The sequence below is a fragment of the Salmo trutta genome, chromosome 37 (genome assembly GCF_901001165.1).
Source record: "Salmo trutta chromosome 37, fSalTru1.1, whole genome shotgun sequence".
In the NCBI taxonomy this organism is placed as follows: Eukaryota; Metazoa; Chordata; class Actinopteri; order Salmoniformes; family Salmonidae; genus Salmo; species Salmo trutta.
In genome coordinates this window covers 29396855-29409473 of record NC_042993.1, presented here as the reverse complement: position 1 = coordinate 29409473, position 12619 = coordinate 29396855, and the positions used below count along the sequence as shown (strand labels likewise).

At 39.3% G+C, this 12619-nt stretch overlaps 1 long non-coding RNA gene across 1 annotated transcript; it reads left to right on the top strand.

The window, feature by feature from the left end:
• Window positions 1-6813: 6813 nt before the first annotated feature.
• Window positions 6814-10470, top strand: LOC115177288 (uncharacterized). The gene is made up of 3 exons (XR_003872381.1): window positions 6814-7013; window positions 7209-7235; window positions 10169-10470. It is a non-coding gene; the product is annotated as an uncharacterized LOC115177288 (long non-coding RNA).
• The last annotated feature ends 2149 nt before the right edge of the window (window positions 10471-12619 follow it).

Below are 12619 nucleotides of genomic sequence, written 5' to 3'. Positions count from 1 at the left end.
AGGCTGGATCATGTTGTGCTGTATTGTTGTAAGATTTAATTATGTAATGTATTAATTGTTGCTGCCTTCTTGGCCAGGTCTCCCTTGAAAAAGAGACTCTGGGTCTCAATGGGCTTTTCCTGGTTAAATTTCTATCTGCAACATAAGGTTCAGCACTTAATACCACCCTGGTTTCTTTACCTGGCTGCCACACCCCTCCCTCAGAGATCTGGGTCTGCTCAGCTTCCTTTACTTCCTGTTGTGTCGAGCTCCTCTCCACACCCCACCCAGACCATGCGGTAGTCATTCAGAAACCACTGAGTGGTTAAAAAAACTCAGTGTGAGTTTAAAAAAAAAACTACTTTTCAGTGACATCGGTTAACCTGTCTGGGAACCTGGTCAACAGCCAGTGGAATCGCGTCGCGCGAAATACAAATACCTCATAAATGCTATAACTTCAATTTCTCAAACATATGACTATTTTACACCATTTTATAGATACACCTCTCCTGAATCGAACCACGTTGTCCGATTTCAAAAAGGCTTTACAGCAAAAGCAAAACATTAGATCATGTTAGGAGAGTACCCTGCCAAAAATAATCACACTGCCATTTTCAAAGCAACTAGCATGCATCACAAATACCCAAAACACAGCTAAATGCAGCACTAACCTTTGACAATCTTCATCAGCTGACACTCCTAGGACATCATGTTACACAATACATGCATTTTTTGTTCGATAAAGTTCATATTTATATATAAAAACAGCATTTTACATCGGCGCATGACGTTCAGAAAATATTTTCCCTCAAATGCTTCCGGTGAATCAGCGCTACAATTTACAAAATTACTATTCGAAAACATTGGTCAAATATAATATTGTCATTCAAAGAATTATAGATTAACATCTCGTGAATGCAACCGCATTGCCAGATTTAAAAATAACTTTACTGGGAAATCACACTTTGCAATAAACGAGGTGCTATGCTCAGAAAAATAGGCTAGGCGATACAGGTTAGTGCCATCTTGGAGTCATCTAAAATCAAATATACTATTGTAAATATTCACTTACCTTTGATTATCTTCATCAGAAGGCACTTCCAGGAATCCCAGGTCCACAACAAATGTAGTTTTGTTCTAAAAAGTTAATAATTTATGTCCCAATAGCTCCTTCTTGTTAGCGCGTTCCGAAGGCTACTCAAAATGTACGAGGCGCGCGGGACTTGTCGTCACGAATGTGCAAAAAAATAATATTTACGTTCGTTCAAACATGTCAAACGTTGTATAACATAAATCTTTAGGGCCTTTTTCAATCAGAGCTTCAATAATATTCAAGGCGGACGATTGCATTGTCTTACTAAACGTTTCGGAACGAGAGGGTACCCATGGGCGCCCGTGTCATAGTAGTAATGGCCCTCCTCCTATGACCAACTTTCCAGGCCTCTCGTTCGGTCAGTTTTTACCGGAGAAGACTCAAACAACTTTGTAAAGACTGTTGACATCTAGTGGAAGCTTTAGGAAGTGCTAAATGAATCCTAACTCACGGTGTGTTTCAATGGAAAAGTGTTGAAGGTGATTCCACAAATCAGATTTCCACTTCCTGCATGGAATCTTCTCAGGTTTTTGCCTGCCATATGAGTTATACTCACAGACACCATTCAAACAGTTTTAGAAACTTCAGAGTGTTTTCTATCCAAATCTACTAATTGTATGCATATTCTAGTTACTGGGCAGGAGTAGTAACCAGATTAAATTGGGTACGCAAATACTGCCCCCTAGCCCCAACAGGTTTTAAAGAAGTGAACTAAACTATTTAGAACAGACGTAAAGATGAGTCAACCACCACAACTCAACTTCTTTGTTATACTGTATGTAGAAAAGTTCAAGTCTAAATTGGACAAGCACTGACTTCGTAAGATATAATGTGAATCACACAGACACAGGTTAGTGCTTCCATGGCTTTCAATACAGTGAGGTCCATCCATGTCTGTGCAACGTACCAAACTGTTAGCTGAGGACCAAAAACAACATTGTAACAAAAACATTGCTCCGTTGTATCACCATGGCGATGAGAACACTGTATAGGCCTACATGGGGCTGTATTTCTATAAATACATGAATACTAGACCTACGTGTGTTGTGACTGGAGCTCTGTGGTTCCAGAACTGTATGAGATATACGATAGGCTGAAATAACTTTTTCCCCATTTTGTTACGTTACAGCCTTAATCTAAAATAGATGAAATTGCTTTTTTTCCCCTCATCAATCCACACACAAAACCCCATAATTACAAAGCAAAAACAGGTTTTTAGAAATTGTAGAAAATGTATAAAACATTTTTTTTACTGAAATATCACATTTACGTAAGTATTCAGACCGTTTACTCAGTACTTTGTTGAAGCACCATTGGCATCGATTACAGCCTCAAGTATTTTTGCGTATGACGCTACAAGCTTGGCACACCTGTATTTGGGGAGTTTCTCCCATTCTTCTCTGCAGATCCTCTGAACCTCTGTCAGGTTGGATGTGGAGCATCGCTGCACAGATATTTTTAGGTCTCTCCAGAGACGTTCGATTGGGTTTAAGTCTGGCTGGGCCACTCAAGGATATTCAGAGACTTGTCCCAAAGCCCCTCCTGCATTGTCTTGGCTGTGTGCTTAGGGTTGTTGTCCTGTTGGAAGCTGAACCCTCGCCCAAGTCTGAGGTCCTGAGCGCTCTGGAGCAGGTTTTCATCAAGGATCTCTCTGCTCCGTTCATCATTCCCTCGATCCTGACTAGTCTCCCAGTCCCTGCCACTGAAAACATCCCCACAGTATGATGCTGCCACCACCATGCTTCACCGTAGGGATGGTGCCAGGTTTCCTCCATACGTGATGCTTGACTTTCAGGCCAAAGAGTTCAAGAGTGATTATCGGGTTCTTGGCACCTCCCTGACCAATGCCCTTCTCCAACGTTTGGCCGGGCGGCCAGCACTAGGAAGAGTCTTCGTGGTTCCAAACTTCTTCCATTTAAGAATAATGGAGGCCACTGTGTTCTTGGGGACCTTCAGTGCTGCAGACATTTTTTTGGTACTCTTCCCCAGATCTGTGCCTCGACACAATCCTGTCTCGGAGCTCTACGGACAATTCCTTCGACCTCATGGCTTGGTTTTTGCTCTGACATGCACTGTCAACTATGGGACCTTATTTAGACAGGTGTGTGCCTTTCCAAATCATGTCCAATCAATTGAATTTACCACAGGTGGACACCAATCAAGTTGTAGAAACATCTCAAGGATGATCAATGGAAACAGGATGCACCTGAGCTCAACTTCGAGTCTCATAGCAAAAGGTCTGAATACTTATGTAAATAAGTATTTTCTACAAACATTTCGAAAAACCTGTTTTTACTTTGTCATTATGGGGTATTGTGTGTAGATGAGGAAAAAAAACAATTTAATCAATTTTAGAATAAGGCTGTAATGTAACAAAATGTGTAAATAGTCAAGAGGTCTGAATACTTTCTGAATGCACTGTATACCGTATATTCTTTTGGCGAAACATTTAATGGGTAGTTGCAGTAGTTAATTACTTTTTTGCCATGTTGCAGTGTAGCTAACTACTGAAAAGACTACGAAGATTTGAATTTCGGTAAACTACCACCAAGCTACTGCAAAATGTAGGTAAATGACTATTTCAATGACATAGTGGAACTACTCCCAAACACTGTCTGTTTTCAACTCGACAGCACAAATTTGGAAAATATGTAGCTGTTTGAGGAGGTCTCTTATTACCTCATCATACAAACTATAATAAATATCTTGTCATTCAAAATATGAGAAGTCTCTTATACAAACTATAGTTTAAATAAGGAATCTCTTGTCAAGCAAACTATAAGGAACAAAGGTCAACTACAGAATACCGATGCAACATCCACACATTTGCAGATTTTGTGTAGAAAACATTTACCGGCACCATTTAGCTACTGCTCACACATACTGTAGCAGGAATATGTGTAGACTTAACACTTGTATGACAGGCATCCTGTATGTACAACTTCATCAGCATTCTGTGGTTGAGCTTTCCTTTAAAATGCATGCTTTTGATTGGGTGTTGCGGAGGATCACAGAGGTCGATGTGGTTGAGGTCGATTTCAGATCTAACCAAAACCCTTGTCTTGCTGGAGGTGTTCACAGAAGCTAGATGCAGAGTTGTTACCGGTTCTCCCATCGATTGCACCAGAAGTCGCTCTGGATAAGTGTGTGCTAAATGACTCAAATGTAATGTACAATGTCATTTCTATGTCTGAAGGTGTGTCGTACTTGGCTCCCCTTGTGGTCAACGTCCAGGGCTTGGGTCTTCACCTTGGTCTCCAGCAGGGTCAGCCTCTGTATCATGGAGGGTATCAGCTCAAAATCACTAAGGGGTGCACCTGGAGGGTTCAGTCAGAATTCACTAGATCAGGCAGCGTAATACCTCTATAATAAAGGCTACTGTATGACACTCGGCAGATGTTTTTTTCTTCTCCAAAGCGTCTTACGGTACAGTGATGCATACATTGTTGCTGATTCTGAGAACACTCTTGTTTCAATGTTCCTGTACATTATCAGAAACTCACATTTGTGACCACAGTGCTGTATTAAGAAAATGAGACAATTTATTTTGTGGTCCATGCACACAACATACTAATCTAACAACCATGCATGAGATTTCCAGTGTTATCGAAGTTGTATGTGCTCACGGCACTTATTTTGAACATGACGGATGTGACGTTGGTTGTGGTTGTGAATATTTCAGCACAGGGCAAGTTGCAAGGACATCAAAGGAACATACAAAAGGAGTTGCTTTTCCTTTGTTTGGCCTTTGATTTGGAAGGACAGGCAATATCAGTGGCTTGAGTCTGAGGCGTAGGGTGATTGTAAGTAGATACATCATTCAGCAGAGTAGCTTCATATTCTAAAGAAAAAATAAGAAAAGAAAAAAAAACAACCAGAATGACCCCAGGTTTTTAAAGAACTATATTCAGAGGCAGCATAGGTGTCACGTCCTGACCAGTATAAGGGTTATTTGTTATTGTAGTTTGGTCAGGATGTGGCAGAGGGTATTTGTTTTATGTGGTTCGGGGTGGTGGTTTATTTAGTAGGGCGTTTGATTAATTATTTCCGGGTTTTGGTTTATGTTCTATGTTTTGTACTTCTATGTTCTTTCGGGGTTGGTGTGTTTCTATGTGTAGGTTAATGGGGGTTGGACTCTCAATTGGAGGCAGGTGCTTTCTCGTTGCCTCTGATTGAGAGTCCTATATATGGGTAATTGTTTGGGTTAGTGTTGGTGGGAGATTGTTTCTTGTTTTGCTGAGTGTGCACGACAAGACTGTTTTGTTGTTCGTGAGTTCTTCATTTTGTTATTTTGGTGTTCTCTTGATTTAAAATAAATTAACAAGATGAGCATCCACATTCCTGCTGCGTTTTGGTCCTCTATCCCCGACGATAACCGTGACAATAGGTTTCAAATCATTGGATATCTCATAGTTAGACTATAGCAGGATTCCCCAACTGGCGGCCCGCTGGACGAATTCGGCCCGTGGGTCATTTTATTTGGCCATCCAAGTTTTATGAGCAATAAATAATACTAAAATGTTTTTTTATTTTTGTTGTTGGTCATAAACGACTAAAAACACCAGCAAATCAGCTCCAAGTGATTTTCATTTTGGAAATCTATTCCAAAGTATTCCCACGCACCATAGAGAGATATGTGATCGTATACAAATGTAAGCAAGGTTTGAAATTATTATGATTAGTAAAACAGTATATCTTCTTGTGGTCAATTTGCAGTCTACAAATGATTTGCAATATGTTCTGCCCCCCTGACCATCTGCTCTAGAAAAGAATATGCTTTTAAATACCTTAATTCCATACCTGCAAATGGATTCTCCTTGAAAGGCACTCATCTCTTATTTGATCAAAATTAGCAATCATCAGTAACGCAAATAAACATGTACATCCATCTAATTGCTATACTTTTTGTCTTGGAAAAGATCCACTTTGTTTTCTCTCGAACAGGAAGAGGAACCCGTCGGTTTTTCCCCAACATTGAAAGTGGTGAGCTCATCTCCTCACATTCATAAAACACCTGGGGCCGATAGGATGCACAAATGGCTAGCAGACTAGTTTACAGAGGTCATTTTGTGATTCAACAATGAACGTAAAAAATACAATATTTATGAGCACCTGGCTGACATTGACACGGTTTACATGCAAGCACATAGCAGCTAAAAACGCTAAATAAATGTCCTGAAAGTCTACACTTGGTTCAGTTATTAGACTTAATAAACGAAAGTAACTTTTATTTGCCATGCTATGAATTTATAAATGACTTACAAGTGAATGGCTCTAGATTCCGTAGGTTGGAATATTATTACTAAATGATTGTTTGGAGTTCATTGCGATTGGTAACGTGGATCGTGACATTTCAGTGGCTCGTTGCTGGTTCCAGAATTCAATGCACCCTCGTTCCCACTGTGAAGAACACGCCAAAGGGATACGTTGTAATTCAAAGCATGACATTGTAATCATCCATCGACAAACCTTGACATAGATTGAACGATGTATCCAAACACCAGTCTACTTTTTATTTCAAAAGTTGTCACACACCTAGCCCTAGATCAGAACACATACTAGGCATGCTATACAAAACATAACAATACAATAACCTACAATACAATGCAACACGGTGCAATAAATAGGCTATCGGCATATATGGAAAAATAACCATCTGTTTCATTCGTGCCAAATAGTTTGTAGGCCCTATTAAAGTTAATTTACACTGCTCATGACTGTAAAACAAATATCTGTTCTTGTGCACATGCAGTCATAGTGCACACACCCCTTTCACACCCATCTTCTTCTAGCTGAAATAGACACAGATACACTTTTGCTGTTCAGAGACTCAACCCTATTCAACATGAACAAAGCTCTGGTCTGTGCTGTCTTCATCTTTCTGGTGTTTTCTGTGTTCACAGAGGCCACAGAGGGGAATCATGAACACCCAAAGGACAAGGTAAGAACCAACATATCAGTATTAGTAAAGTATTAAGTAGAGATTAAACATTAATTGTAGAGTTCAGCAATTGTATACATATCATCAATAGCACCAACCTGTGGTGATTAGTTTCCAGGTATTGTGTTAACATTTAGGTAACAGCCTAAAGTGTTGTGAAATGTCTAAAATGGTCCTATGTCCTTCGTCTTTCAGGTGAATGCAACCAACTCCCCAAACAAGGTATTCTCATATTTTTACAAATTGATTGAGCTAATCAGTGAATTGAAGATAGAGAGGGGAATTGTAAACTAAGAAAGTGTCTATAGGCCTACCTACCACAAGGGTTGTTCTTGAATTGCGGCGGTATTTGGGTGTGGCATTATGGAGAAAAAAATGAACTTAATTTTTCTCTATTCTTTTTAATAAAATGTATTGGTTATATCTTCCCATTGTAAATTAACTAATATGGTAGCTTAATGACTTTTAATAATGTTTTACTATTATGATAACATCGTGCCACCAGCAGAAGTAGATTACACCAGTGATGGTAACTCCAATGACAACATTTTGGTAATTGAGGACATTCGAATCTAAGGTCATTAAACCTTTAAAAATAATTGACCAAAGTGTTTATGATTCATAATTTAGCTCACAGTGTAATTTCCCTTCATTTAACATTTGTAACACCAATTACACTATTTAGACACACCAAATTATCAATGGAATCCTCAAATTTACGAGTTGCTAAAAGGGTGTGATTAGCTAATAATTGTATTTAATATAGATCCCTCCAGTGCAAAACTTTTCCACTGGAGGTCAATGCAAGGTACTTGTAAATCTTTGTAATGAGTGATTTTCAAGGTGGTTACACCAATGGGGATAAAACTTAGGGACACGTATTAAATTTGTAAAAAATAATAGTAATTTTAATAGCCTGTCTTGTTTTTATTGATAAGTACAATATACAGTTGAAGGCGGGAAGTTTACATACACCTCAGCCAAATACATTTAACTCAGTTTTTTCACAATTCCTGACATTTAATCCTAGTAAAAATTCCCTGTCTTAGGTCAGTTAGGATCACCACTTTATTTTAAGAATGTGAAATGTCAGAATAATAGTAGAGAGAATTATTTATTTCAGCTTTTATTTCTTTCATCACATTCCCAGTGGGTCAGAAGTTTACATACACTCAATTAGTATTTTGTAGCATTGCCTTTAAATTGTTTTACTTGGGTCAAACATTTCAGGTAGCCTTCCACAAGCTTCCCACAATAAGTTGGGTGAATTTTGGCCCATTCCTCCTGACAGAGCTGGTGTAAATGAGTCAGGTTTGTAGGCCTCATTGCTCGCACACGCTTTTTCACAAATTTTCTATGGGATTGAGGTCAGGACTTTGTGATGGCCACTCCAATACCTTGACTTTGTTGTCCTTAAGCCATTTTGCCACAACTTTGGAAGTATGCTTGGGGTCGTTGTTCATTTGGAAGAACTATTTGCGACCAAGCTTTAACTTCCTGACTGATGTCTTGAGATGTTGCTTCAATATATCCACATAATTTTCCTCCCTCATGATGCCATCTATTTTGTGAAGTGCACCAGTCCATTCTGCAGCAAAGCACCCCCACAACATGATGCTGCCACAACCGTGCTTCACGGTTGGGATGGTGTTCTTTGGCTTGCAAGCCTCCCCCTTTTTTCCTCCAAACATAACGATGGCCATTATGGCCAAACAATTCTTTTTTTGTTTCATCAGACCAGAGGACATTTCTCCAAAAAGTACGATCTATGTCCCCATGTGCAGTTTCAAACCGTAGTCTTTTTTATTGCGGTTTTGGAGCAATGACTTCTTCCTTGCTGAGCAGCCTTTCAGGTATGTCAATATAGGACTTGTTTTACTGTGGAGATAGATACTTTTGTACCTGTTTCCTCCAGCACCTTTGCTGTTGTTCTGGGATTGACTTGCACTTTTTGCACCAAAGTACGTTCATCTCTAGGAGACAGAACGCGTCTCCTTCTTGATGACGGCTGCGTGGTCCCATGGTGTTTATACTTGCATACTATTGTTTGTACAGATGAACGTGGTACCTTCAGGCGTTTGGAAATTAATCCCAAGGATTAACCAGACCTGTGGTCTACAATTTGTTTTCTGAGGTCTTGGCTGATTTCTTCTGATTTTCCCATGATGTCAAGCAATGAGGCACTGAGTTTGAAGGTAGGCCTTGAAATACATCCACAGGTGCACCTCCAATTGACTCAAATGATGTAAATTAGCCTATCAGAAGCTTCTAAAGCCATGACATAATTTTCTGCAATTTTTCAAGCTGTTTAAAGGCACAGTCTACTTAGTGTATGTAAACTTCTGACCCACTGGAATTATGATACACTGAATTATAAGTGAAATAATCTGTCTGTGAACAATTGTTGGAAAAATTACTTGTGTCATTCACAAAGTAGATGTCCTAACCAACTTGCCAAAACTATAGTTTGTTAACAAGAAATTTGTGGAGTGGTTGAAAAACGGGTTTTAATGACTCCAACCTAAGTGTATGTAAACTTCTGACTTCAACTGTATGTAAGGCTTTTGTTTTCTTTCTAGAAATAAAAAATAATACACATATTGATAGCTTTAAATACCCCAAAATATGTCACTATAACTGTACTTTAAACATTTACAATTTTACATTTAAGTCATTTAGCAGACGCTCTTATCCAGAGCGACTTACAAATTGGTGCATTCACCTTAAACAATGCATAAACATAACGATTTGCATTATTAAGCACTTGCAGTATTTTTTATGACTGATAAACAGTCTTTTAAACAGAAAACATGTATAATGTGTAACTATTTGTCATTTTGAAGTGTTTTTTTTGTGGATGTGAATGCCACTGCAGTTCAAGAACGACCCATAAAGGGTTCTTTGGCTGTCCCAGAGAACCCTGTTTGGTTCCAGGTAGGGTCTTATCACCAAAGGGTTATTATAAGGTTATACCATGGTTTGTTGGGTAAGTTGGGTTCTACATTGGTTCTACATCGGTTCTACACGGAGCCAAAAAGGGTTCTCATACAGGGACAGCAGAAGAACCCTTTATGATTCTAGATAGCCCCTTTTATAAGAGTGTAGAAATTCAGTTCCTTCTCTCTCTCTCTCTCTTCCCTCTATCTTCTCTGTAGGCATCGGGGGCAAGCACCTTGACACTTCCGTTTTTGCTGCAGTTGGGGCTGATGGTTGCACCTGCCTTACTTCAAACTCTGCTGTAGCACTTGCTATGCTCTCCTTCCACAAGACTCTGCAGAACTTTTGCAAGAACGGGGGCAACAACATAACAATAGCTTTAATGACTAGGCCTACTATATTTACCGGTACTGTAGACCCTAGCTGACCCGTTTCCATGATTGAACACCATGAAATTCTTAACCCAAATGATCTTGTAATAATCATACAGATACAGAAATAAAGTTGTGTATCTAGACTCTTCTTGATATTTTCTATCTCTGTCTGATAGATGGAGCCATGTGCAGACTATGCCTATGACATATTGTGGGCTAGGGATAGGCTAGGCATTAGCCTTGAAAAATTGACAAAACGTTGATAGTGCTGGAAAACGCACAGCAGGACATAGAAGAGACAAGATGTCGAATGAACAGCAATACCTCCACCTGGTTTCAAAAATGCTTTCACACATACAATATGTCACAACCGGCCGTGACCGGGAATCCCATAGGGTGGCACACAATTGGCCTAGCGTTGTCCGGGTTAGGGGAGGGTTTGGCTGGGTGGGGGCTTTACTTGGCTCATCGCACTCTTGCGACTCCTTGTACCGGGCCGTGCGCCTACAGGCTGACTTCGGTCTTCAGTTGAACAGTGTTTCCACGACACATTCTTCTGGGTTAAGCAGGCGGGTGTTAAGGAGCGTGGTTTGGCGGGTCATGTTTAGGAGGACGCGTGACTTGACCTTCGCCTCTCCCGAACCCATTGGGGAGTTGCAGCGATGAGACAAGATCGTAATTGGATATGACGAAATTGGGGAGAAAAAAAAGAAATTAAAAATGTAACAAATCACATATTAATAAGTTACATGGACTCACTCTGTGTGGAATAATAGGGCTTGACATGATTTTTGAATAACTAGCCCTTCCTCTGTCCCCCATACATACAACATCTGTAAGGTCCCTCAGTCAAGTATTGAATTTCAAGCACATATTCAACTAAAAAGACCAGGGGGCTTTTCGAAGCCTCATAAAGAAGAGCAGTGATTGGTAGATGTGTAACAATAACAAATCAGACATTAAATATATCTTAAGCATTGTCCAGTTAATAATTATGCTGTGGATGATGCATTAAACTACTTAGACACATCAAAGATGCAGTCTTCCTTCTGAACTGAGCTGCAGGACAGGAAATAAACTGCTTAGGGATGTCGCTATGAGGCCATTAGTGATTTTAAAAGAAATGAGGATGGATCAACAGCATTGTATTAACCTAATTGACAGAGTGAAAAGAATAATACAAATATACAGACCAAAATATTCCAAAACATGAATATGTACGGAACAAGACACTGAAGTAATAGTGCAAAAAAAATACACTGCAAAGGAATAAAAATGTTGGCCTAAATGCAAAGCCTTATGTTTAAGGCAAATCCAACACAACACATCACTCAGTAACTGCCTCCTTACTTTCAAGGATGGTGGTGACTGCATCATGGTATGTGTATGCTTGACATTGACTGGAGAGTTTTTCAGTATGAAAATAAATGTGATGGAGCTAAACACAGGCAAACTCCTAGAGAAAAACCTGCTTCAGTCTGCTTTACACAAGACTGGGAAAGGAATTCACCTTTCAACAGGACAATAACCTACTACACAAAGCCAAATCTACACTGGAGTTGCTTACCAAGAAGACAGTGGATGTTCCTGAGTGGCCAAAGTTACAGTTTTGACTTAAATCTGCTTGGCAAGACTTGAAAATTGCTGTCTAGCTATGATACCCAACACCTTGACAAAGCAAGAAGAATTGAGAAAAGAACAATGGGCATATATGGCACAACACAGGTGTGCAAAGCTCTTATGAGACTTACCCAAGAAGACTCACAGCTGTAATCGCTGCCAAAGGTGATTCTAACATGTATTGATTCAGGGGATGAATACGTATCTAATCAAGATATAGTAGTGTTTTATTTTTCATTCATCTTAAAAAATATATCACATTTTTCTTCCACTTGGATATTATAGAGTATTTCATGTAGATAGTTGCCAAAAAAGGACAATTAGTCTAAATCTATTTTAATCCCACTTTGTAACACAATAAAAATGTGAAGAAATCCAAGGGGGTTGTAGACTTTTATGTACACAGACTCGACATATAAATCAAATCAAATTTTATTGGTCACATACACATGGTTAGCAGATGTTAGTGTGAGTGTAGCGAAATGCATGCGCTTCTGGTTCCAACCGTGCAGTAATATCTAACAAGTAATCTAACAATTTCACAACAACTACCTTTTACACACAAGTGTAAAGGAATGAATAAGAATATGTATATATAAATATATGGATGAGGGATGGCCAAACGGCATAGGCAAGATGCAGTAGATGGTATAGAGTACAGTATATACATATGAG